At 37.4% G+C, this 16,903-nt stretch overlaps 1 non-coding gene across 1 annotated transcript; it reads left to right on the top strand.

Annotated features, from left to right (window-relative positions):
• The first annotated feature begins 5,849 nt into the window (after positions 1-5,849).
• Positions 5,850-5,958, top strand: LOC115297290. Its single transcript, XR_003911386.1, has one exon. It is a non-coding gene; the product is annotated as a U6 spliceosomal RNA (small nuclear RNA).
• Positions 5,959-16,903: the final 10,945 nt, after the last annotated feature.

Raw genomic sequence — 16,903 nt, 5'->3', positions numbered from 1 at the left:
CTTTCCTGCTTTGTCAAAAATTAATTGGCTGTACATTTGTGGGCCCAGTTCTGGGTTCTCTATTCTATTCCATTGGTCTATGTGTCTGTTTTTGTGCCAATACCATGCTGTCTTGATGATGACAGCTTTGTAGTAGAGGCTAATGTCTTGGATTGCGATGCCTTGCATTTTGGTTTTCTTCTTCAATATTACTTTGGCTATTCGGGGTCTTTTGTGGTTCCATACAAATTTGAGAATAGTTTTTCTAGCTTTGAGAAGACTGTTGGTGCAATTTTGATGGGGATTACACTGAATGTGTAGCTTGCTTTGCTTAGTAATGACATTTTCACAATGTTTATTCTTCTGATCCATGAACAGGTAATGTTTTTCCACTTCTTGGTGTCTTCTTCAATCTCTTTCATAAGTTTTTTATCGTTTTCATCATATAGGTCTTTTATATCCCTGGTTAGGTTTACTCCTAGGTATTTTATTGGTTTTCGTGCAATTGTGAACAGGATCAGTTTCTTGATTTCTCTTTCCACTGCTTCATTATTGGTGTACAGGAATGCAACTGATTTCTGTACATTGATTTTGTACCCTGCAACTTTACTGAATTCACTGATCAGTTCTAGAAGGCTTCTGGTGGAGTCTGCCGGATTTTCCATGTAGAGTATCATGTCATCTGTGAAAAGTGAAAGTTTGACTTCTTCTTTGCCAATTCTGATGCCTTTTAGTTCCTTTTGTTGTCTGATTGCTGATGCTAGGACTTTCAGCACTATGATAAACAACAGTGGTGAGAGTGGACACCCCTGGCATGTCCTGATCTCAGGGGGAAAGCTCTCAGTTTTTCGCCATTGAGGATGATATTAGCTGTGGGCTTTTCATAATCTGCTTTTATAATGTTTAGGTAAGTTCCTTCTATTCCAACATTCTCAAGGGTTTTTATTAAGAAAGGGTGCTGTATTTTGTCAAATGCTTTTTCTGCATCTATCGACAGGATCATATGATTTTTAACTTTTCTTTTTTTAATGTGGTGGATCACATTGATGGATTTGCAAATATTGAACCAGCCCTGTAACCCAAAAACCTGTTTTTTTAAGGCAATATAATTTTATTCAAAAATATCAGTATTCTTTTTCTTGCAGAGAGCTGCTGAAAGTTAGTTTTGTGGTTTTCTTTTTGGTTTTGTGTTACAAAATCATTCTATGGAAAATAGCACTCTTAAAATCTAAATACATGCCCTGTGGTACATAATTCAAGTGAAGACATTAGTAAGAACTCCTTTTCAGCTTAATATATATGCACACACAGAAACATCATAGAGGTGCACATGTCCATGGGCTAATACACATACATACTTCCTGGCTCTGTTTGCTGGGAGGCCTGGCAGCACTGACACCCCAGTAGCAATGAGCACATCCAGACCCAAATACTGGTTTCTAAGTTCCCCTAGAATCCCTTCTCCAGTAAAAGGGATTGGTGCTTTTTGGACAAAGGGCAGATTCTAGTGCTGGAAATACATGAGCCCAGAGCAACTTTCCTACATTCTTGTCAGGAAGTATACAGGGGTTCTTTTAATATGCTGTTGAATTCGATTTGCTAGTATCTGGTTGAGTAACTTTGCATCTGTATTCATTAAAGATATTGGCCTGAAGTTCTCTTTTTTGTTGAGTCTCTGTCTGGTTTGGGAATCAAATTGATGCTGGCTTCGTAGAATGAGTTCGAAAGTTCTCCTTCTATTTCTATTTTTTGGAATAGCTTGAGAAGAATGGGTATTAACTCTGCTTTAAATGTCTCTTAGAGTTACCCTGGGAATCCATCTGGCCCTGGGCTCTTATTCATAGGGAGATTTTTGATAACTGATTCGATTTCCTCACTGGTTATGGGTCTGTTCAGATTTTCTATCTCTTCCCGTTTGAATTTTGGTAGTGCATGTGTTTTCAGAAATTGTCCATTTCTTCTAGATTGTCCACTTTGTTGTCATATAGATTTTCATAGTAATCTCTGATGATTGCTTGTATTTCTAAGGGATTGGTTGTATTAGATCCTTTTTCATTCATGATTTTGTCTATCTGGGTGCTCTCTGTTTTCTTTCTGAAGAGCCCGGCTAGAAGTTTAACAATTTTGTTTATTTTTTCAAAGAACCACCTCTTGGTTTCATTGATCTGCCTGACTGTTTTTTTGGATTCTATATTGTTTATTTCTGCCATGATATTTATTATTTCTTTTCTTCTGCTGGGTTTGGGGTGCTTTTGTTGCTTCCCTTCTAGTTCCAGTAGGTGCTCCTTTAGATTTTGAATTTGCACTTTTTCTAGTTTGTTGGAATTGGCCTGGATTGCAATATACTTTCCTCTTAGAACTGCCGTGGCTGCATCCCAGAGATTTTGGATTGTTGTATTTTCATTTTCGTTGGTTTCCATATATTCTTAAATTTCTTCTCTAATTGCCTGATTAACCCAATTATTCTTTAGTAGGGTGGTTTTTAACCTCCACATTATTGGAGGTTTTCCAGACATTTTCCTGTGGTTAATTTCAAGTTTCATAGCATTGTGATCTGAAAGTGTGCATGGTATGATCTATATTCATTTATACTTAGAGGGCTGCTTTATGCCCCAGTATGTGGTCTATCTTGGAGAATGTGCCATGTGCACTCGAAAAGAAGGTGAATTTCCTAAGATCAGGATGCAGAGTTCTAAATATATTTATCAATTCCATCTGTTCCAATGTGTTGTTCAGGTCCATTGATTCTTTAGTGATTTTCTGTCTGGTTCATCTATCCATTGCTGTCAGTGGAGTATTAAAGTCCCCTTAATTGGCACATTCTTGTCAATAAGATTGTTTCTGTCCGTGATTAATTGTTTTATGTATTTGGGTGTTCCCGAATTTGGCGCATAGATATTTATAATTGTTAGCTCTTCCTGATGGGGAGACCCTGTAATTATTATATAATGTCCTTCTTCATCTCTTGTTACTGCCTTTACTTTAAAGTCCAGTTTGTCTGATATTAGTATGGCTACTCCAGCTTTCTTTTGGCTTCCAGTCGCATGATAGATATTTCTTCATCCCTTTACTTTTAAACTGAAGATATCTTCAGGTCGAAAATGAGTCTCTTGTAGACAGCAAATGGATGGATTTTTTTATTTATCCATTCTGCTACCCTGTGTCATTTGGTTGGAGCCTTCAGTCCATTTTCATTCAGTGTTATTATTGAAAAATGTGGGTTAGAGTCATTGTGTTCTCCCTAGGATTCATGTTTATAGTGGTGTCTCTGGCACCTTGTATTCTTTGCAACATTTCCCTCATAGAGTCCCTCTTAGGATATCTTGTAGGGCTGGTTTGGTGGTCATGAATTCTCTCAATTTTTGTTTATTTGGGACAACCTTTATCTCTCCTATTTTGAAAGACAGGCTTGCTGGGTAGAGGATTCTTGGCTGCATGTTTTTTCTGCTCATCACATTGAAGATTTCCTGCCATTCCTTCCTGGCCTGCCAAGTGTCATTAGATAGGTCTGTAACCACTCTGATAGGTTTCCCTTTGTATGTGAGGGCCCTTTTCTCCCTAGCTGCTTTCAGAATTCTCTCTTTATCTTTATATTTTGCAAGTTTCACTATGATATGTCATGCCAAAGGCTGATTCAAATTACGCTTTAAGGGGGTTCTTTGTGCCTCTTGAATTTGAATGTCTATTTCTTTTCCCAGATTTGGGAAATTCTCATTTATAATTTGGTCTGGTATCCCTTCAGGACCTTTCTCTCTGTCTTCCTCTTCAGGAATTCCTATGATATGGATGTTGTTTCATTTGATTGTATCACTCAGATCTCGAATTCTCCTTTCCTGCTCCTGGATCAGTTTCTCTCTCTTTTTTCCAGCTTCCTCTTTGCTATAACTGTATCTTCTAATTCATCTATTCTTCTCTCTGCCTCATCAATCCTTCACGTGGCTGCCTCCATTTTATTATTCACCTCATTTATAGCCTTTTTTTTTTTAACTCATCACACCTATTTTCAAAGTGCCTAGTCATTGTCTCAGTTGCTTCTTTGATGCTTTTTTTCAACCCCAGCGATTAATTTTATGACAAGTTTTTTTTTAATTCTTGATCTGGTATGTTGACTGGATCTGCATTGAGCAGTTCTGTGGCTCTGACCTCTTCGTAGAGGTTCTTCAGGGGAGAGTTCCTTCGTTTTGTCATTTTTGCTAGTTTTCTGTCTCTTGTCAGCTTTAAAAAGCTCCTTGTGCACTGTGCATCTGTTAATATTGCTCTGTTAAAGGAGGCTTATTGACTGTCCAGGGCCTGTCATTTCAGGAAATATTCTTTTAATGGTGTCTCTCAGTTTCTCTTGTTGTGCCTTTGAATATTTTATTTCCCTACTCAGCGATATTTGGGACTCCCCATCTTGCACACTTTGGGTTGTATCTTGGGGCAGCCCTAAGAAGGAAAACAGACAGACAAACACAGAGAGAATAGAAGCACACAAATGCACAGACAAATCAAACAAACACACAAATTAAAAGTGGGAAAAAAAAGAAAGAAAATGAAGAGGAAAGAGACAAAAAGAAAAAAAATAATAAAGGGGATCAGAGGCAACAAAGGACAATGGGCAGTCTAAAAGTGTATGAACAGTTGAGGGGAGAGATAAGAATGAGATGTACGAGAATATATCTGAATTGCAAGAAAGAAAAAAAAAGAGGGAGAAAGGAGAAAGGAAAACAAGGAGTAAAATCTAAAAAAAAATTTAAGTAGAAAAGGTAATATTAATAAAAAAATGAGTACAAAAAAAAGAAAAAACTAACAGCAGCTACCCCTTGTGGATAGGCATGGTTTGGTGGGTAGGTCTCGGGGGCTGCTTTCAGAGGCTCTGCCTTGGTGGGCTGCAGAGAGTAGAATGGTGGCACACCAAGCTCTGCTGGAACTAAGCACTGTAGGCCACTCTATTGATTTTCATGACCAATGCTGGATGTGAGATGCACTGTGGAAATGAGGTGCGTGCTCCCACTCCCACAGCCAAGGTCGAAGTGAGTGTCCCTTGAGCTGCCACTGTGGCTGCCAACTCCCCACTGGGATGGCTCAGGGCTGGATGCTATTCTTTCCCTTGTGCCACCCGGGTTTGGGATTTGGGCTACTCAGCAGTTATATATGGAATGAGAGGTTCTCTCTCCGGGTGCAGTTAAACATTCTTTATCTCTTCCCCAGAGACAGTACTATGAGCATATTCAGTTTCTCTTTCTCTTCCCTTTGTCTCTCAGGGGCTCCATGCACTTGCCCCGTGTTGGGCTGGGGCTCCCACCTCCCCTGCCTGTCTTGGGCTGGCCCGTTTTCCAATCTCCCCAGTTCGCATTCACTCACTTAGGTATCCTTGAGGTTGTCTTCTTTCTGGAGTCTCTACTTTCTTCTTCCACTCATGCAATGAGAGTAATGTCCTTCCTAGTTCAGTAGATGGGGCAGACGAAGTTTACAGAGCTCCCTTCCTCTCCGCCATCTTGGCTCCTCCCTCCAGATACATTTTTGTACTAGACAAAGTCTGCCTGTTTGTCTTCCAAGCATTCCAAACATTATTTCAACCTACGGAGATTCTTCTCATGTTTAGTATCTCATAGAAGGAACAAGGAATCATCCTTAGCTTCTCCATCCTACTAATTCTTCTTTCTACTTTGCTCAGTTGAGTTTATTTCATTAACATCAACCAAATTAATCTTTGTGCCCCACAGTGCCTCCACCATTTGAAAGGTCACCTGATGTTTTCTCTAGAAGATTTAAAAGCCTCATAATTTGTCCTTCTACCACAGACTTCCTCACCTCCAAACCTGTCCTCATCCTGCCACCAGCATTATGTTACCACAGATAAAACATACATTCCTTAACATTGCCTTTGAGTGCTTGCTTTATCAGCACATACAGTAAAATTGGAACAATACAGAGAAGATTAGCATGGCCCCTCCACATCAGATAACCCCATCTTCCAAACATTGAGAGCAGCTCCTTATTTACAAAATCTGCCTGATTCTTTCTTGACAGTATGTCTTTGCACACATTCTCCTTAAAATGTGCTTCCTTCTTCTTTATCTAGCAAAATCTGCCAATTTGTTATGTTCTTTGAATATTTTCTCAAGTAGCCAGAACCAGTCACTAAATGTATGTTTCCAGATATCTGTGTTCCTATCTGTGTTATACCACTTGCATTGCATTCTAATTATTAGTTTTTGTATTCTGTATGACTAGTCTTTGAATTCTTTAAGGGCAGGCTATGTCTTCTTCATGTTTATATACCTAGTACTTAGCACTGTGCTTGACATTATGGGAAACATTAAGTAAAATGTAGCATGGATCAATTACATCATAAATTGGTGTGAACAAAAGGTCATGTAATAATTTTTTGAAAAACAACACTCAAAAGGTCTTTAAGTAAAACTAGAGGAAGCTGTGAAAGAATTGATTATGAAAGTAAACCCATCATGGTTGATGTGGCAGTGGAGATAATAGTTCAAAGATTTGACATTCCTCATGAGGAAGGCCCTTTACTTTCCTGTTGGTTGTGTACACAGATGGATAAGATGCCATCTGTGTTCTCGAAAGATCATAAAATGTAAGGAAAAGCAGACATGTGAACAGTTTAGTAGAATAAAGAACTACAAAATCTATGCTAGTTGTGCATACTGGATACTAGCATCATACAGAGAGAGGGTAGTGAGTTCCTTATGGGGTTGGTTACGGCTTCTTAGAAAAAGTAATTAAATCAAGCAAAAAGGAAAACATTTTTGAGGAAAAAAGCAAATATTGCTACCAAAAATTATAAAGTCTAAGATGGGTAATGTATCAAGTGGAGCATTGGTATTTATGTTCCTCTTGTAAGCCGATGGAACGTGTGTCATTTTCAAGTCCATTTATATACATATAAGTATATATATGTATATATTTGGAATCTGTATTCTGTTTGAAAATTTCCTTTATTACAAATTAGTGTGTATAATTGATTTTATAAGCAACCATATTGAATTTGTGCCTGGTAGAGGAGAAATCAAAATATTTCAGTACAACCTCTGATCCTATTATGGTGGGAAGAGAACAAAGCATGTAGTCGGGTGAAGTGATGGAGCTCCTGTTGGGCCTGGCATCAGTTTATAGGAAATTTAGGCTTTGTTCTTATTCCCACATTCTTTAGGGATGTGATCAAAGGCATTTAGATCTCTCAGACCACACAGTTTGAAACTGGCAATCACCTCAGAGAAAAGATTTTGAAGAGTCTATGGGGATGTTATCAGAATACCATCAGTCAATTATTATTGTAAATTAAATATCCCTGATAAAAATCATTAAAACTTAATTTAAAATTAATTTAATAAATTAATTTTAAAATTAATTTAATAATTGTACTTCATAGTTATTTAGTTCCAAGAAGGGAAAATTTATTTATATACTAACAATGTATTTTAATAATTTTTGTTGCAATTTTGATACATGATGAGGCTAAGATGTCTGCATGCATTTGAGGCTGTTTTTTCCAGAATGATACATCTGCCTGAGGAAAAAAGTAATCATTACATATAATGAAAATCAGATGGTTTTGAACTCTACCATATCTGGAAAGGAAAGTTCCCAAAACTCATTTGTCTTCTTTCTAAAGAATTTTTTAGCTGTTGGGACCCCTGGGTGGCTCAGTCAATTAAGCATCCAACTTTAGCTCAGGTCATGATCTCACTGAGCCCCACATCAGGCTCTGCTGTCAGGGTGGAGCCTGCTTTGGATCCTCTGTCTCCCTCTTTCTCTGCCCCATGTCTGTGCATATAGCCTCTCTTTCTCTATCAAAACTAATAAATAAATATTTTAAACAATTTTTAGGGGTGCCTGGGTGGCTCAGTCAGTTGAGCATCCGACTTCAGCTCAGGTAATGATCTCTCAGTTCCTGAGTTCTAGCCCCACATCATAATCCCTGCTGTTAGTGCAGAGCCTGGATCTAGCTTCAGATTCTGTGTCTTCCCCTCTTTCTGCCCCTCCCATGATCATGCTCTCTCTCTCTGTCTCTCAATGATAAATAAACATAAAAAATAAAATAAAAAAATTTAGCCATTCTTATGTTTTTATACATTCAAATTAATTTTATAATCAGCTGTGAAATTTCTTTGAAACCGTGTAAGATTTTTATTGAAATTACAATTCATCTAAAGAGCATTAATTTAAAATATTTTTTAATTATTATTTTTGAGTCAGAGAGAGACAGAGCATGTGCAGGGTAGGAACAGAGAGAGAGGGAGACACAGAATCTGAAACAGGCTTCAGGCTCTGAGCTGTCGGCACAGAGCCCAATGTGGGGCTAGAACCCACAAACTGTGAGATCATGACCTGAGCTGAAGTTGGACACTTAACTGACTGAGCCACCCAGGCACCCTTAAAGAGCATTAACTTAAAAAGAACTGAAATTTTGTGTCAATTGATGCATATGGTATACATCTCTATTTGTCTCAATAATGATTTAAATATGCAGAAAGGTGTAAAATGTTTGTTAAATTTATTCCTAGGTATCTATCTTTATTATTACTATAAATGGTGTTTTGACCTACTTCACATCTACCTTAGAAAAGCCTGTCTGGCACTTTTCCAAAGAAGACATCCAGATGGCCAACAGACACATAAAAAGATGCTCAACATCACTGATCATCAGGGAGCGACAAATCAAAACCACATTGAGATACCACCTTACACTGGTCAGAGTGACTAAAATTAACAACTCAGGAAACAACAGATGTTGATGAGGATGTGGAGAAACAGGAACCCTCTGCACTGTTTGTTGGTGGGATTTCAACCTGGTGCAGCTGCTCTGGAAAACAGTGTGAAGGTTTTTCAAAAACTTAAAAATAGAATGACCCTACTACCCAGCAATAGCACTACTAGGAATTTATCCAAGGGATACAGGAGTGCTGATTCATAGGGACCCCAATGTTTTTAATGGTGATTTCAACAATAGCCGAAGTATGGAAAGAGCCAAAATGTCCATCAACTGATGCATGGATAAAAAAGATGTAGTTTATCTATACAATGGAATACTACTTGGCAATGAGGAAGAATGAAATCCTGCCAATTGCAACAATGTGGATGGAACTGGAGGGTATTATGTTGAGTGAAATAAGTCAGTCAGAGCAAGACAGATATCATATTTTTTCACTCATATGTGGATCTTGAGAAACTAACAGGATACCATGGAGGAAGGGAAGGGGAAAAAATAGTTTCAAACAAAGAGGGAGGAAAACTATAAGAGACTCTTAAATACCAAAAACAAACGGAGGGTTGGTGGGGGTGGGAAGTTGGGGAAAAGGAGAAAATGGGTGATGGGCATTGAGCAGGGCACTTGCTGGGATGAGAAGTGGATGTTGTATGTAAGTGAGGAATCATGGGAATCTACTACCAAATCCAAGAGCACACTGTATACACTGTATGTTAGCTCACTTGACAATATATTATATTTTTAAAAATATATAAGAACTGTCTTATATTATCTAAAATTTTCCTAGGGTGATTATTTTTAATGGCAAGAATGACTAGAACTTGTCGGGGCCACCAAGTTTTCTGTCTGCCTCAGGCAAGGATTATCACTCTCCAGAGAGTGAACCAGTAAACAAGATTTGCATCTAGAGGCTGGAGACTGCCATTTCCTCGTCAAAATAACTTTGGCGTCTGTCATGCTGGGCCAGACGTGAGTGGCCAAGGTGCACAAAAGATCAAAACCGTATTTTGGATTATTCAGTGCTAACTCCCCCCTTCCCAGCATTGCTAAGGCAAATCTGGGCGTTTCTTTTGATATTCATTTGACTCTGTTTACCTGGTAACTGACCTTGGTCAGCTGCTTTGTTTTCCTACCTTGAAACCTATATAAAAGACAGTTTTCTGAATAAAGCTCTCTCTCTTTCGCCTGATCGGAGAACTGTGAGTTCTGTCTTTACTCTCTGCGTCTCCCTCTCCTGCCCCCTTTTTTCTCTCCCTCCCTCAGGAGAAGGACCCACGACGATTCTCTGCCGCCCTGCCCGTCGGGCAGACGAAACGGGTACCGCCGAACGCTGGGGATGAGCGGCCCTGGCCCGAGGGTTACAACAATTGGCACCTCAACACGGGGCTCAGTAAAGTAACGCGACCCTGAGTCGCGGGTTACGACAAGAACTATGTATTTATTGACCAGAGAAAGTATAAATATGCTCTCTCCACACAATGGAATACTGTGCATAAAGTAAATTTGAGTGAAAAACAGCATATGCAGTAGTATATCTTAGAAAATGCTATTTTCAAAAATTCAGAGGGGTATGTACAATATATAATTTTTTATAAGCTCAAAAATAAGCAAATTGAATGTATAATGTTTTAGCAATAGTAAAGGTATTTTTAAAAAACAAAATAATAACCTCAAATTAATGTTAAGAATTACCTTGGGGTTAGTAAAATAGAGAATAGGTCTAAGGAGAAATAAAAAACTTCAAAAGAGAGTTAATATTCTGGCCTTAATTTGGATGGTGTTTCATGTGTGTTGATTTTATTATTATACTTTATTAGTTACACATATTGTTTTTTATGCATCAAATAGTAGATGCTGCTTTTTAAATAAGAGGTACAATGACTTTTAAAAATGGTTAAGAACTCACAAATAAATAACAGATCACTAAGAATTATTGTAAATCCTTTTACTCCTAACTTGTAATCCTCTTATACAAGGCCTGTGAACACCAAATCCTTGGAAAGAGGCTTTTATAAGCTTTGTACATAGCCTTAGACTTAATAAGAAATATGTTTTCTTAATATATTAAATTGATTGTGTGCTTGAAATTATGATACCCTTTGAAATAAATAAAATATGGCAGTATATTATTAGAATATCAGTATTATAAAATTACTTTCTTCAGAACTTTATAAAACTACCATTTTTTTAATGAGGCCAACACTCACTATCCTATTATTACTGCAAACTGTCCTCCCCATTCCCTAACTCTGGTCTTTTATTTTTGTTCTCATGCATAGCACTTAACATCTTTGACCATACTATGTACTTTATTTATAATATTTATTGTGTTTAATATCTATTTTCTATCACTAGAAGCAGTATGGGAGTTAGCTTCCAAGATGGACCCCTGCGTCTACTTGTAGTATTTTGCGTCTGGCTGTGGTACTCCTCCACTTTGAATCATGTGTGGTCTGTGTGAAAAAGAATACTGTAGAACTGGTTTTGTATAATTCTCAAAACCAGGTCATAAAAAATATTTCAGTTACAACTTTGTCCTCTCTTGGATCATTTACCCTGGATAAAGCCATCTGTCCTATTATAAGGACATTCAAGTAGCCTTATGGAAAGGGACACATGAGAATGGACTGAGGCTTCTTGCTAATAATGAGAAACAACTTGCCAGCCAAGTGAGTGAGTAATACACCTTGAAAGTAGATTTTCCAACCCCAGTCATGCCTTCTGGTAACTGTCTCTGGCCCCCAGTTGACTACAGCCTCATAAGAGACACTTAGCCAAAGTCACCTAGATGTGTTGCCCCTGAATACGTGATTCTCAGAAACTATGAGAGATGATAGATGCTTATTTTTTAAGTCAGAAATTATGATATAAAACCAAATCCATAAATGTACTTATGAAATCCTTTGTTGAAACCTCAGAAAGATGTAACTCAGAGAACTATTCAGTTGACCAATGATGCTTTGTTCTCATAGCCTCAGCTTAGGCATAAGATAGAAAACATCTTGAAGATGCCTAGGAGTGTGGCTTTTATTAATGAAATGAACCCCAATATGATTCATATGGGACCAAAGAAATTTTAAGAGCATTATACAGACAGAAACACTGCTAGTTTGTCTGGAAAGGGTCAAAAACAGTACAGAATAAAGAGGATTTGGATCCCCATTTTACATATAGGAAGCAAACTGATAATATTCAGCCATAAACACAGGTTACATTTCCTGACAAAGAAAGAAGGACTAGAAGGGCAAAAGTAAGGGCCCAGAGTATAGAGCAAAGAGCCAGGACCTAACTTTTAGTCCTAATGGAAGAACTAGCAACATGTGCCTGTGGGACAAGCTCCTATAAGCCTCCCATTGTCCTTTTCAACAAGAGAATTTATAGTAGTTATTCTTTGTCTAAATCCAGCCAACTATTGAGCATTTACCATATGTTATATATTATCATATTTAATCCTCACAATCCTATGTGTCAGCACTATTAGCCCCATATTAAGAAATGGATGAAAATGAGGAATGGGACGTAAAGAAATTTAAGAGATTGTACTAGTTATTGTCAGAATCAGAATTTGAATTAACACAGTTAGACTCCAAAAACTCTGTTTAGTGAATATCATCAATTCATTATGCTATCCTGACTTAGATTCCAAGTCAAACATACTGATTTCAGATGGGTTTAAATGCAGTAAAACCAAGAAGGATTTCTGGAGCATGCATACATGCTGACCTGTATTCTGAGGATGTCATTGTCTTTGTCATGTTCTGAAGGGGACACTTCAACTTTTAAATAGAGTGTCTTTGTTGAAATGTCAGAAAGGTTTACCTACTAATACCTGCTAATATTTTATAAAAAATACATATTAATTTAAATATTACATATAGCTGATGACAAAAATACTCCTCATGGATCAGTTGGCTATGAATTAGTTTCTCATTTTACATATAAACAATGGAATAGGAACAGGATATCTGTAATAAATAATCCTACAGGGAAAAAAAGAAAACCAGGTGGCAAGTAGCAGGCTGTAGTCTGTAAGCAATTCTGGAATCTCATTGAACTGTCATTTTGAGAACTTTTTACCCTGAGTAGCAGAGATTCCTTGTTTAAGTTCCTTGTTGTGCTCTGGAAGATTTTTCTGTATCTATTTTTCTCCCCATTCTTTGGCTCTGCCTTCTGGGATGTTTCTTCTTTTCTACTATTCTTGGTTTATCTGAAGTAGGAATTGGAAATTCTGCTCAATCAAAAGCTTTCTCAAGAAAACCACTTTTTCTCACATAACTTTGAATGCCTACAGTATTTTCTTGTTTGTTTTTTTGTTTAAGCCTGGAACAATCTGAGGTGTTCTAGAGTCCAAACTCATAAGCATCCCTTTGAAAATGCAGTAGACTTCTGATTTATTTGCTTCCAGTCAATTCCATGAGTTATGATTTTGGAGTCTTCTTTACTTTTTTGTTTTCTTATTCCATGGTTCTCCCCCATATATTGGAAGCTAACTTGAAATTCTCTGGAACATATGTCAGCTACACTGATAATCTAATCTTTTCCCTGTTTCTTTTTATTTACTAGAAAAAGTGTATTGATTTTGGCCTCTCAAAGCCATTTCAATCCATTCTCTTACTGGCAGAATCTGAAAGCTGTCTGTTTTTCCAGTCATGCAAGGCCCAAATTGCTGTTTGTAAACTGGCTAATTCTTCCTACATGAATAATTTTTTCATAATATATTATGAAACACAGCCAATACCAGTTAGTAGACCATCTTTTCCCTGGAACTACTGTTGATTCTCCATTGGCCCCTTGATATGCAGCAGGCAAGGAGGGACCAAAGAAAGAGGCAGACCACTCCAGATTGGCGGGTGGCGGGTTTTCATAAGCAGGAAGCTTACACACAAGGCTTGTCTTGGGTGGCTGCAAAATGACCAGATCTCCTCACCTGCTTGCCAGAATCTTAAAAATTTATAAGGACCTAATCGGGGCTCAGTCACATACATCATGAAGATAATTTCAACCTACTAACCTGCTAACCTAACCGAACCTTACTCTCAAGGCTGTGTCCTTGGAACAGCACCAGTTAGGGCAGCTGTGGGCAGAATGTATATTCCAAGGACAGGGAAGGTGGTGAGGGGCCTCAGTTGCTCAGGTATAGCTCACAGGTCCACTGGAGATCCTGTCCTTTTGATGACCTCCTCTACCAATTACAAGTTAAATAGTACATGGTCTTTCTTCTGTTTTGTCAGCATTAACAAATATAGAGCCTATGCATAATTGTGTCTCCCTTCACTACTATCAATTACCATGCCTTGTGATCACAGGTTACTGTCAAATATTTTAGGCTTTGTTACACCAAAAGCACATTGCATGCTCTATCTGTTGGAGTAAGTAGTGTTAACTACCACAGCAGACAAACCCCAGAATCTCAGTGGGTTCAACAGTGGTTTCTTACTCACATTTCTTTTCCAGTATGCAAGATGGGAGGAGATGGCACTCTGCAAGTCACTTGGGGACCCAGGTTGCATGAGGAACCATGTGGTTTAGTCGGTAGTTACAGGAAGAGAAGAGAGAGATGGAGGAGTGCACAGATCTTAAGAGCGCAGCTGACAAATAATGCATCACTTTCTTTTATAGTACACTGACTATAACCAGTCCCCGGGCTCCAAACTAAGTGCAAGTGAGTCTGGGAAAAATTGAGAAACCTAGAATAAGAATATAGATGGGATCAACTTTTAAGTCCATTAAGTGCCACATTTTTATAAAACTCTGCTTAAACAGTAAGCTGCTCTTTAACAGTTTCCTTTAGATAATATCTCAAAATATTAGAGGAAACATTATCTGTCCAATACAGATTACCTATTCCATTTTAGAACAGTGAAAAGTCCCTCTCTCTCCATCACACCCCCCACCCCAAACTTCCATGCATTTCTGTTATATGATTTGAGCACTCTTTTTATTAGAAAATATTTAGACTGCACTTTTGTATTTTTACATGGACAATAAAGCAAGTTAGAATAAAAGCAAATAAAACAAAATGGCTAACAAATTTTCCCCACTTAAAAATGATAAGCTAAGCAGCAACTAATATGATAGAATTTTTATGAATTCAGGGACTAAAATTTCTTCATTATAACTCTGGATTGTGTTCCTATTTTAATCAAAATTGTGTATTTTGAGGAAAGGGTAAGATGATTACCATTGTAAAAATAAAGGCTAATTTAGATCCCCTTTATTTCTATTTTCTAGTGTTATGTTGATAAAAAGAACAGCTTTATTTTCTCATTTAAAATGTAACATTTAGTAATTCTCTGCAGAGTGGAAATGGCTCTTCTGTTCCCTAGCTGGTGTCTTTAACTATGTTTAGTTTGTGTTTCTTAGAGTGGCAAATTTTTTATTTTCTGTTGAGTTTTAAAGTGGGGATAAAAAGGGAAGGGAAAAAAAACTTGCCTTTTAATGTTTACGCAATTTGGACAATTGGGTTCTGGAACAAAGGAGGCAATTTCCAGATTGATTGTGTGTGTGGGTGTCTGTGTGTCTGTACATGTCTGTGTGAGTGTTGTATGTGTCTGTGTGCATAACTGAAATATTACCTATGAACAAAAAACATTCCTTTCTAAATAAATTAGAACAAAATATAAGTGTAATAATTTATTTCTGGAAATGGGACATAATTATTTTTATTAATACAATTATTTATTTAGGGAAATATATTTTAAATATGGAAATTTCTAAGTGTATAGTTCTGTAAGTCATATGGCAAACTCAAATGATTACTATAGAAAAGGAAGGCACCAGACAGTGGGCTGCTCATCCTGTACGGAATAATGTCCAGAGAACACAGCAGGACGTATTCTGGCTTGCTTGCCTCTCCAACTCTGTCTTCATAGGCAACCTCATGTACTAGCATTACTATACAGCTTGTAGTTTCTCCAAAATGTCATGCTACCTAGGAACTCCATAATAATGTCTGCCTGGCATTATTTTCCGTATTTTTTTCTATTTAAGAGAAATGTTCTTTATATTAAGAATATTTACTCAATTTATTGATGTATATACTTATTAGTATGATTACTCGGTTCAAGTCTGTTTCCCCAAGTAGACTGTGACCTCTGTGTTATCACAGAAATCTGATTTGATCATCACTGTGTCCCTCTGGCATTATGTCTGTCACATGGTAAAGAGTCACTAATTATCAAATGATCAAAATAATGAACTGTCTTGTCATCTGTCTTTGAATATGGGACAATGAAAGGCTAAAATTAAGATTACTATGGGAAAGTATAGTTGCCAGTTTCTGAGGGATCTGTTTTTAGTTTTTAGTTTTCTACTTTTTAAAATAAATAGGAAAGACATTACTGTTTCTTGAACATTCACTATCTGTAGAGTATTCAACTGTGTTTGTACAAATGCATGAGGATTTACTCCACCTTTTCCTTTGTGATAGTTACAATCCAAACAATAGCCAGGATTAAAAACATGAAAAATACACAAGATAAATGTAATTTTCTAAAAGCTGAGTTTGTTTTACTGCCAAGGCCCAAACCAGTAAGTCTGAGTAACTACTTTCACTAGGATTTTATTTCATTTCTGTTTGCCCAAGGGCATTTTATGGTATCTATTTGGAATGGTTCACTCTAAAGACTAACTTGCAAATGTAGTTTTATTTTCATGGCATTTAGGGAGTGAGAAATCCAGAACATGTAGCTATCATGAGAAGGGGAATACCAAGAAATACTCATCAAGAGAGCTTCAGAATATATTTAGCCCTGATTCCAGATGGGCCTCCTGCCAAGCCAAGTCCCCACCGTGCATCTCTTGTCCTTTTTACCTTTTATAGGATGGCAAGTTCAATCTTGGCCTCACGGTCACCTTAGTGCCATTTTCTAAACCTATTTTGATTTTTTTGCCTAAATATTTCTTTAGTGAAAATGCAAAGAAGTGTGGGCAGAAAATAGTGAGTAAAGATGAGGAAGACTTTGACCACCTTTCCCCAACTATGCCCACAACTGCAATAGTCAAAATTCGACCATGAATTTACTGATCCTTTCTACTACTGGATAGTATGATTCATTCAACAGCAAGTATTTTTGGAGTACCTGTTAAGTACTGGAACTGTTCTAAGGAATGGATATGTAGCATTGCACAGAAAATAATCCCTGCTTTCATGGATCTTACATTGTTGTAGAGGATTTTACTTTCCAGTGTCTACTCCAGATGCTAGACCAA

This window comes from Suricata suricatta, chromosome 7, assembly GCF_006229205.1.
Source record: "Suricata suricatta isolate VVHF042 chromosome 7, meerkat_22Aug2017_6uvM2_HiC, whole genome shotgun sequence".
NCBI classification, from domain to species: Eukaryota; Metazoa; Chordata; class Mammalia; order Carnivora; family Herpestidae; genus Suricata; species Suricata suricatta.
The sequence above is the reverse complement of the archived record's forward strand: the minus strand, read 5'-3'. Positions and strand labels throughout refer to the sequence as shown.